The 7181-nt window shown below is 43.3% G+C and overlaps 1 long non-coding RNA gene across 1 annotated transcript in view; it reads left to right on the top strand.

Annotated features, from left to right (window-relative positions):
• The first annotated feature begins 1205 nt into the window (after positions 1-1205).
• The window catches only part of LOC109311333, a 16889-nt gene continuing 10913 nt past the window's right edge, over positions 1206-7181 (top strand). The window contains exons 1-2 of the long non-coding RNA XR_002101478.1: positions 1206-1303; positions 5923-5924. This is a non-coding gene — a long non-coding RNA (uncharacterized LOC109311333). The remainder of the gene's footprint in view (positions 1304-5922; positions 5925-7181) is intronic.

Below are 7181 nucleotides of genomic sequence, written 5' to 3'. Positions count from 1 at the left end.
ACAAGGTAAGAACTCTACAGCAGTTTTTGATAGGGTGGGGATGCTGGGTAGGCACGTGTTTTGGATCATAAATCAACAAAGTATGCCAGATTGCTAGGCAAAAGAAAATGCTGAGAAAAGGTGGGGGGTGCTAGAGGATACTGAAATGTGGGCAGCATACACCAGTGGATATCAAGAAATGGAAGAGCTGGGCTAGCTCAGGCCTCTCTCTATATATTTATTCCCATTATTCTCCTAGACCTGGGAGAGGGGACTGGCATCCTTGAGCATTTTCAGCATATGGACAAATTAAACTTAATTAGAAAGTAAGAGGTTTCAAGGAAGCAAAGGCCTCTACAATGTTACCATGCTATATGTTGGTGAACTCTTAAAAATGTGAATATTTTTACACTTTAAAATAATCAGCCTGCCCCAGTGCACAGGGCATGGTCCAGGTTATAGGCTGCTAATGAGAAGGCCTAGCCCTGCCAAGGGGCCTGACTGCCGGATCTGTCACAGACTCAAAAGTCTAGTGTTGAGCAACTTGCACAACCTCTCTACCTCATTTTAAAATGAGGCAGGTAACATTCATCCACTTTTGTAAAGCACTCTTACATCTATGAATGTGAAGTACTGTTTATGCTGGATATGGACACATGTAACACTTGAGACCAGTTTAAATCAAGTTTAAACCTGAAGCAGACAGATATGTGTGCCTGTTAAACTGGGTTAAAGCTACCTGGAATGGTTCAAAAGTATACTTGAAAAACTAAGTACTCTTTGGAACCAACTGCAAACTGAATCAATGTTCTGATGCTGTGACGTGTCTCAGTGGCACTTTTTATCAATAATCCCCTTGCACTTCTTGTTCAATAAAATCTATGTAACATTCAGCGGTGTCCTCATTCCTTACTCAACTGCAAACTCTAATCACGCCCCATTCCAGTCCCTAGGAACTCAAAAGAATGGGTCAAGGCTAACCCTAACACCTCCAAAGAGTGGGGTGCAAGCATTCCCCTTAACTTACCCACTGCAAGGCTTACTGGGCTGGGTAGTCACAGAAATTACACATAAACCAGTATAAGTGATCAGAAACCAGTTCAAATTAGTAACACAACAGAAGTTCAGTACACATAAACTGCTTTCAAAATGGCCAAAATCTGTTTAAGATAAACCTGGATGGATGTAGTATTGGATTTAACTGATTTAGGTTAAATCAGTTTATTGAATTTCTGTTCCACATCCCCTCCAGATTCAAGTTAACTCTCTGTCCCCCAGCATCCCAGAATGCTTTGCACCACCCCTGCAAACTCCCCCTTGTAGGGTAAGCAGGTGAGCCTTGGCCCAAACTGTCTATTCCAGCTGAGCAGGGAGGCATGTTCTAACACTCCCCACTTCTAGCTGGGCCACTGCAGACATGTGGCTGCATTTTTCCAGAATCAAAAGTGAATGTCTGTTCACTTGCTTATTGGTTCAATCTATGCAGCTTTGCCTAATCTGTGAAGACTGAATTGATTCAACCTCCAGCTTTCTGACTGTCTGTACTTAGCCCTGGTATTGGCCTTCAGCAGCTAAAAGTCCCACCTGAAATGCTAGGCCATGTGGCATGTGTACTAAGGGTGCGTAAAATATGCCCTATTCGATTCACGCTTGGATTTGGCCCAAATCAGGGAAAGTGATTCAATTAGTTGATTCAGATCACTGTCCCTGATTCGATTCAGCTGAACCTGAAGATTGGATGCTGATTCAGAGAATCAGCGATTCAACCATAGACGCAGATTAAATGTTTTTACTACATCCCTCGAGGTACCAGGCACAGCTTGTGAATACTGCGATGCTAAGGCAGATGGAGCATCCCACAGGAGCACAGGGGGCCCCCTGCATGCTTGGCGGCAAACCCAGAGGTGGACTGGAAGTATTTTCAATCCACTTCTGGGTCCATCAGGAAGCACAATGGGGGTCCCTCCCGGCTCCACAATCAGCTGCGGGAGGACCCCAGGTGGTCCCCCCAGACCCAGAAGTCACCAGTTGCTGAGCTGGGGGACAGGGCCCTGTGCTCTCCCTGGCGTGCCCGGAAGTGTACTCCATGCACCCCAGCATCGCAGCATTCATGAGCTACCTGGTACCTAGAGGTATGTAGAAAAAACATTTGAAGCTGTGTCTACGTCCGAATTGCTGAACCTTTCCGATTCAATTCAGAGGGTTCCGATTCGATTCAGAGAAATTAAAGGGTCCTCTGATTTGATTCAGATTTAGGGATTCAGCCACTGAATCAGGCCAAATCTCTGCCGAAACAAATCAAGGACTGAAGCTTCTAATGTGTGCAGCCCTAATGTGTACATGTGGCACAAGACAACTGTGAACCAGTTCCTAGTTGGTGACATTTGGGAACAATTCAATTGTTACATGTGTCCATACCCACAAGTTGCTAATAAGTACTGCTACTTAGTAACAGAGACTAGAAAACTGGAATTCTACTCATAACTTAAATGCTGACTCTCTCTGCAAACTTGGGAAGGTCCTTTAAACCTCTCTGCCTCAAGTTTCCAAACTAGTAAAATGGAAAATAACCATTTTCTGCTTTATACCATTATTTTGTGTATTTTAGACACCATGGACTAAAAACTGCATTTTGCAAGTTGTATCATTAGTCATCACTTTTCAATGATTGTAAGCAAACTAAGAAAGCCTCTTTAGTGGAACATTAATTTTCCCATGAAGGTGAGATAAGGTTACAAAATATACTGCAGTAGCTTCTACTGCAGTTATCAAGTGTATACTTGCTCCTCAGTCAAACCCACTATTACAATATCGATAACGTAGTGCTATGAACACCCAATACACTGAGCAATAAAACTGTAACAAATCCCCTTTTTTTAATACAGCGTATTCAGAACCTTACATATTCCTACAGCACATAAATGCTTACTGGAAATAGAAGTCAGACACATGTACTTATGCTTTTTGTTCAAGGAGCCAGCTATTGTAAAACTCTTAAAACATAGATTTACTGCACAGAAAAACACATATATTAAGACTTGGTTTTTAATGGCAACTTATTGTAAATATTATCTGATATTTTTACTAATTTCTTGGTGTATAATGTATGATTAACTTTATGTTTGCAATGTAATATGGAGAACTAATACACTTTGTTCAAAAAAGGTTAAGAAATGTAGATTTGCTTTCATGGGAAAAATGTCTTATCAAATTAAAAACAAACTGTTAGTGCTCACAGTCTAATGTGTATGCTTCCTTATCCTTTCTCTTTTTATATGAACTAGTTCAGTTCAAACCACACTGACAAATCAAGTAGAGTGGCCACATCTGTATCAATATGGCTGAAAATCTCTCTATACTGCTATAATAAAAGTTTGTTTTATGGGTTTGTAACAGGGTTGTAATAATCCATTCCCAATGGCAACTTGACATTGAAATCTTCTGCCCTAGACAGAACATTACTGCTTGCTTTGAAAAGTAGAAGTCATTTTACATTTTTTCCAGCAGCATATTAAATATTATTAAGTACATATTGGTCGACAGAATTATGATCTCGGGCAAAAGCAAGTTAGCTTAGACAACGCTTCCTGGGTTGGAACTCTACAGACACATAGGAAGACACAGGCTGGGATTTTCAAAGACATCTAAGGAAGCTGGGTGTTCAAATCCCACAGAAATTCAGAAATCCCAGCTATAACATCTGTCCTGGAGAACTTGCAGCATAAACAGATAAACCATTGCATAGGCAGCATGAAAAACATTACTTTTTAAATCCAAATTTGGATTCAGAATTCACAAGCCATTCCTCTCTGTCCCTAGATACTTTGGTAACAAGGTCCTCAACTGGTGAATCAACCTGCTTTTCTTCTACCTATGGAAATCATAGAAAGTTAGGGTTGGAAGGGACCGCAGGAGGTCATTTAGCCCAAACCCCTGCTCAAAGCAGGACCACCCGGAACTAGACCATCCCAGCCAAAGCTTTGTCTAGCTGGGTTTTGAAAGCCTTCAAGGATGGAGCTTCCACCACCTCTCTAAAACACTGGAACAGGTTACCCACTATCAAAGTATCAGTGTAACTCTTCACAATTTTGTGTTTGATTTAATGCTTCTTCTGTCATTTTCTCCCACATCTGCATCTCTGGGGCATCAGGCTCAGATCAGCACCCAAATCCCACCTGCCTTGCATATTATTCTTTCCACTATTTTCAGCTCTTAAGTAGGGGTATAAAAGTGCTTTGAGCCTTGAAGCTGTATGTTTCCCTGCCACTGCTACACCACTCTGGGCCTTCTCAAAGAAGGTGGGATCTTATAATCCTTCCCTTGGAAAAGAAAGCTGGTGGACTCCTACCTGCATATTCATAAAAATGGAGGAGCCTCAGAGAACCCAAAATACCAGATTCACTCTTAGCACGGTCTTGAAGTGTGGGTCTGATTTTAAACATAAAGTGAAATGGACAAATCCCACATTACCAAACCCACGCATTCAAAAATCATTGACTCAGGCTCCTAAAACTAGGAAACTGGCTAAGGGATGAGACTGTTAAATGATACACTTGGTGATCTTTTTATTCCTGGTTTTGCTAGCCATTTTTAAGATTTTTTTCCTCATTCAGCCACATGCAAATTTAGCTTTCATTAAAAAGAGGGAGAAAGTGTTGGGGCTTTAAGAAAAGGACCTAGTATCTTATGATAGAAGAGAAAAACAACAAAACTACCCAAATTGGATGCATAAAGTTAATTACGTACTTGAATACTATACTGACTCAGGGCCTGAGTAACCAGAGGAAAGGAGAGCCCAGGAAGGCTGCTTCCCTTGGTGATGGTCTTGGGCTGATCCAACCTGTACCTTTACTGGAAAGAAAAGGGCCCAGCAAAACTGTATTTATAAATATTAACATAAACTAATTATACAAAGGCAACGCTCCTAAAAATCTATTACATTAGATTAGATTTTTACCATGTTTTTCTCACCTTTATTCCCCTAAAGATTTACAAGTAGCAGAAAGACTTTTGTCCACATTGTAGTCACTTGGTATTTTTGAGTTTCAGTTTGTAAGTTCAATTTGCTTATTTGAGAATGATGTTGTATATGTGTCATTTTACCCAGACAGAAGTGCAGTTCCCAGCTGTAACGTAAAATTGATTTCTGCCAAGTGCTCTGAGTTACAACCTCACCCCAGACCAAACAAGTTCACTGTTGGCTCCAGGGGGAGGGGAATGGGCTGGGAGCCTACAGCCAGGTTTCCATAGTAACGGCCAGGTTCTCTGCCAGCTGGTGCTTTCAGAGTGGGAGAGGGAAAGGCAGGGGGGGAGCCCATTCTTGGGGCTCCCCAGCCAGTGCTGAAGGATTGGGTGGCTAAATTGGAGCCCCTCCATACCACCTCTGAGGGGGAGGGGGCTTAAAACCCCCCAGACTGAACTCCCTGAAAACAGGGTCAGGCTGAGAGCTCCCCAGATGCAAGTTCCAGAAGAGGCTACATCTTGAAATATCTTTATCTGATATCTCATGTAATGAGGGGGTCAGATTTTCACCAGATGAGCCAGTTTTGAAGCTGTTTGCAGCTGTGCACTTGCCTTTGGTTACAGCTATAAACTGCTTTCTGTGGCCAGATCAGGTGAAAATTGTCACTTCTGTCTGCACCCATAATGCACTGGTCTAGATCAGTGGTGCTCAGCCTATTTGGTCCTTGCCCTGCAAGCTAGATCCCAAATGCAGGGCTGGCCTGTGGGTCAGATTCAGCACGGGTTGGTGCCCCAGGTCAGCCCATCAATGCAATCTGGCTGCAGATGACCCCATGCCCAGATCCAGCCATGCACTGGCCGTACCCCACACAGCCAGCTCCAGCAATGGCGTCACCCTATATTCTAGACCAACCTCATGCTGGGTGCAACCCAGCCCCTGGGGGTCCTCACAGGTCTGCAAACTGGGCAGCAGGAGAGCAGCAGTTAATGCAACCACCACTCCCCTGCCAGGAAGTTTCTACACCTCTGGGGAGAGCTAAGCACCAGGTGACAAGACTCTGCAGGCTGGATCTGGCCACAGGCCAGAGGTTGAACACCACTGGTCTAGATTAACCAAAGTTATTAGAGATGTATTAATTGATATTTATACAGTGTTTTTACATGTCAAAGATATCTGTCATTTTTGCACGTCTCTCCATGTGCCTGGAAGATGTTAGGTTAGGGCACTATCTGTGCCTTGTAGGTGTAGGACTGTGTAGTCTCAGTAATAGGTTAAAGAAGGTTTTGTGTGGGATAGTCTTCATTGGGCTGATCCTGCCTCAGGCAGGGTGCTAGACTAGATGACCTCCAGAAGTCCCTTTCAGCCCTACTTCTCTACGATGAAAAGTCACAGAAGACACCATCACTCTCTTATGGTTACTTCCAGGTTTTTTAGCACTATGCTATTTGCCGGAAATGGTTAGTGCGCTGAAACTTTAGACACTGGAGATCTTCACTTGGGTTTAGAGTCTATCAAAGCATGTTTGGTAAAAACTTAAATTTGGTAGGCCTAATTCGAAGTGAGTGTATACCTCCCCCCTTTAATAAAGTTTAACAACTCCTAGTATTTCAAATGGAAAATGTGACTTCGGCACTGAGGTTTAAAAAAGCAGTTACGATGCATGCAGCCAATTTTCTAAACATGAATCTCATAAGTTTTTTTCCCCCCTTGCACATGAGAAAGTAAAGCTGAGGCGAGGCAGCCAGCTAGATGCAAGAGACCAGAATGGCTCAGAGGTTTTCAATTTGCAAGCTAGAAATGGTTTACATTACAAGCACTAACAGCTCCAGTAGGTATAAAAAAAATAAATAAGGGACTGGGGGGAGAGAATTAAAAAAAAATTCTTGGCTTTTCTTAAGTGCCTAAATATGGATTTTGCTTAGTAGCTCAAACCAGTGTGGAGGAAATGAATTGGAGGCGTGTGGTAGCAGTGGCCTTACTCATGAAGTATGTGACCGGACAGTCTTATGTGGTTGTGGAAAGACCTAAAATATATTTACGCAGATCAGCACTATATTTACCCCCGAAAAAGGCCGATCTGGTCAGGGCTGTCAGGCACGAAAGCGCTGGAGGCTCAGGGCCCTGACAGGAGGAGGGGAGGCTGAGCTGACTCCCGTCCCGAAGGGCTCTTCGCTCCCCCCGGGCTGCTCCGACCCTTTTGAAAGGCGCCGAAGCGGCCGGTCCCCTCCGCGCCGCCTGC

Source organism: Crocodylus porosus, unplaced genomic scaffold, assembly GCF_001723895.1.
Source record: "Crocodylus porosus isolate Cpor-Errol unplaced genomic scaffold, CroPor_comp1, whole genome shotgun sequence".
Classification (NCBI taxonomy): Eukaryota; Metazoa; Chordata; order Crocodylia; family Crocodylidae; genus Crocodylus; species Crocodylus porosus.
The sequence above is the reverse complement of the archived record's forward strand: the minus strand, read 5'-3'. Positions and strand labels throughout refer to the sequence as shown.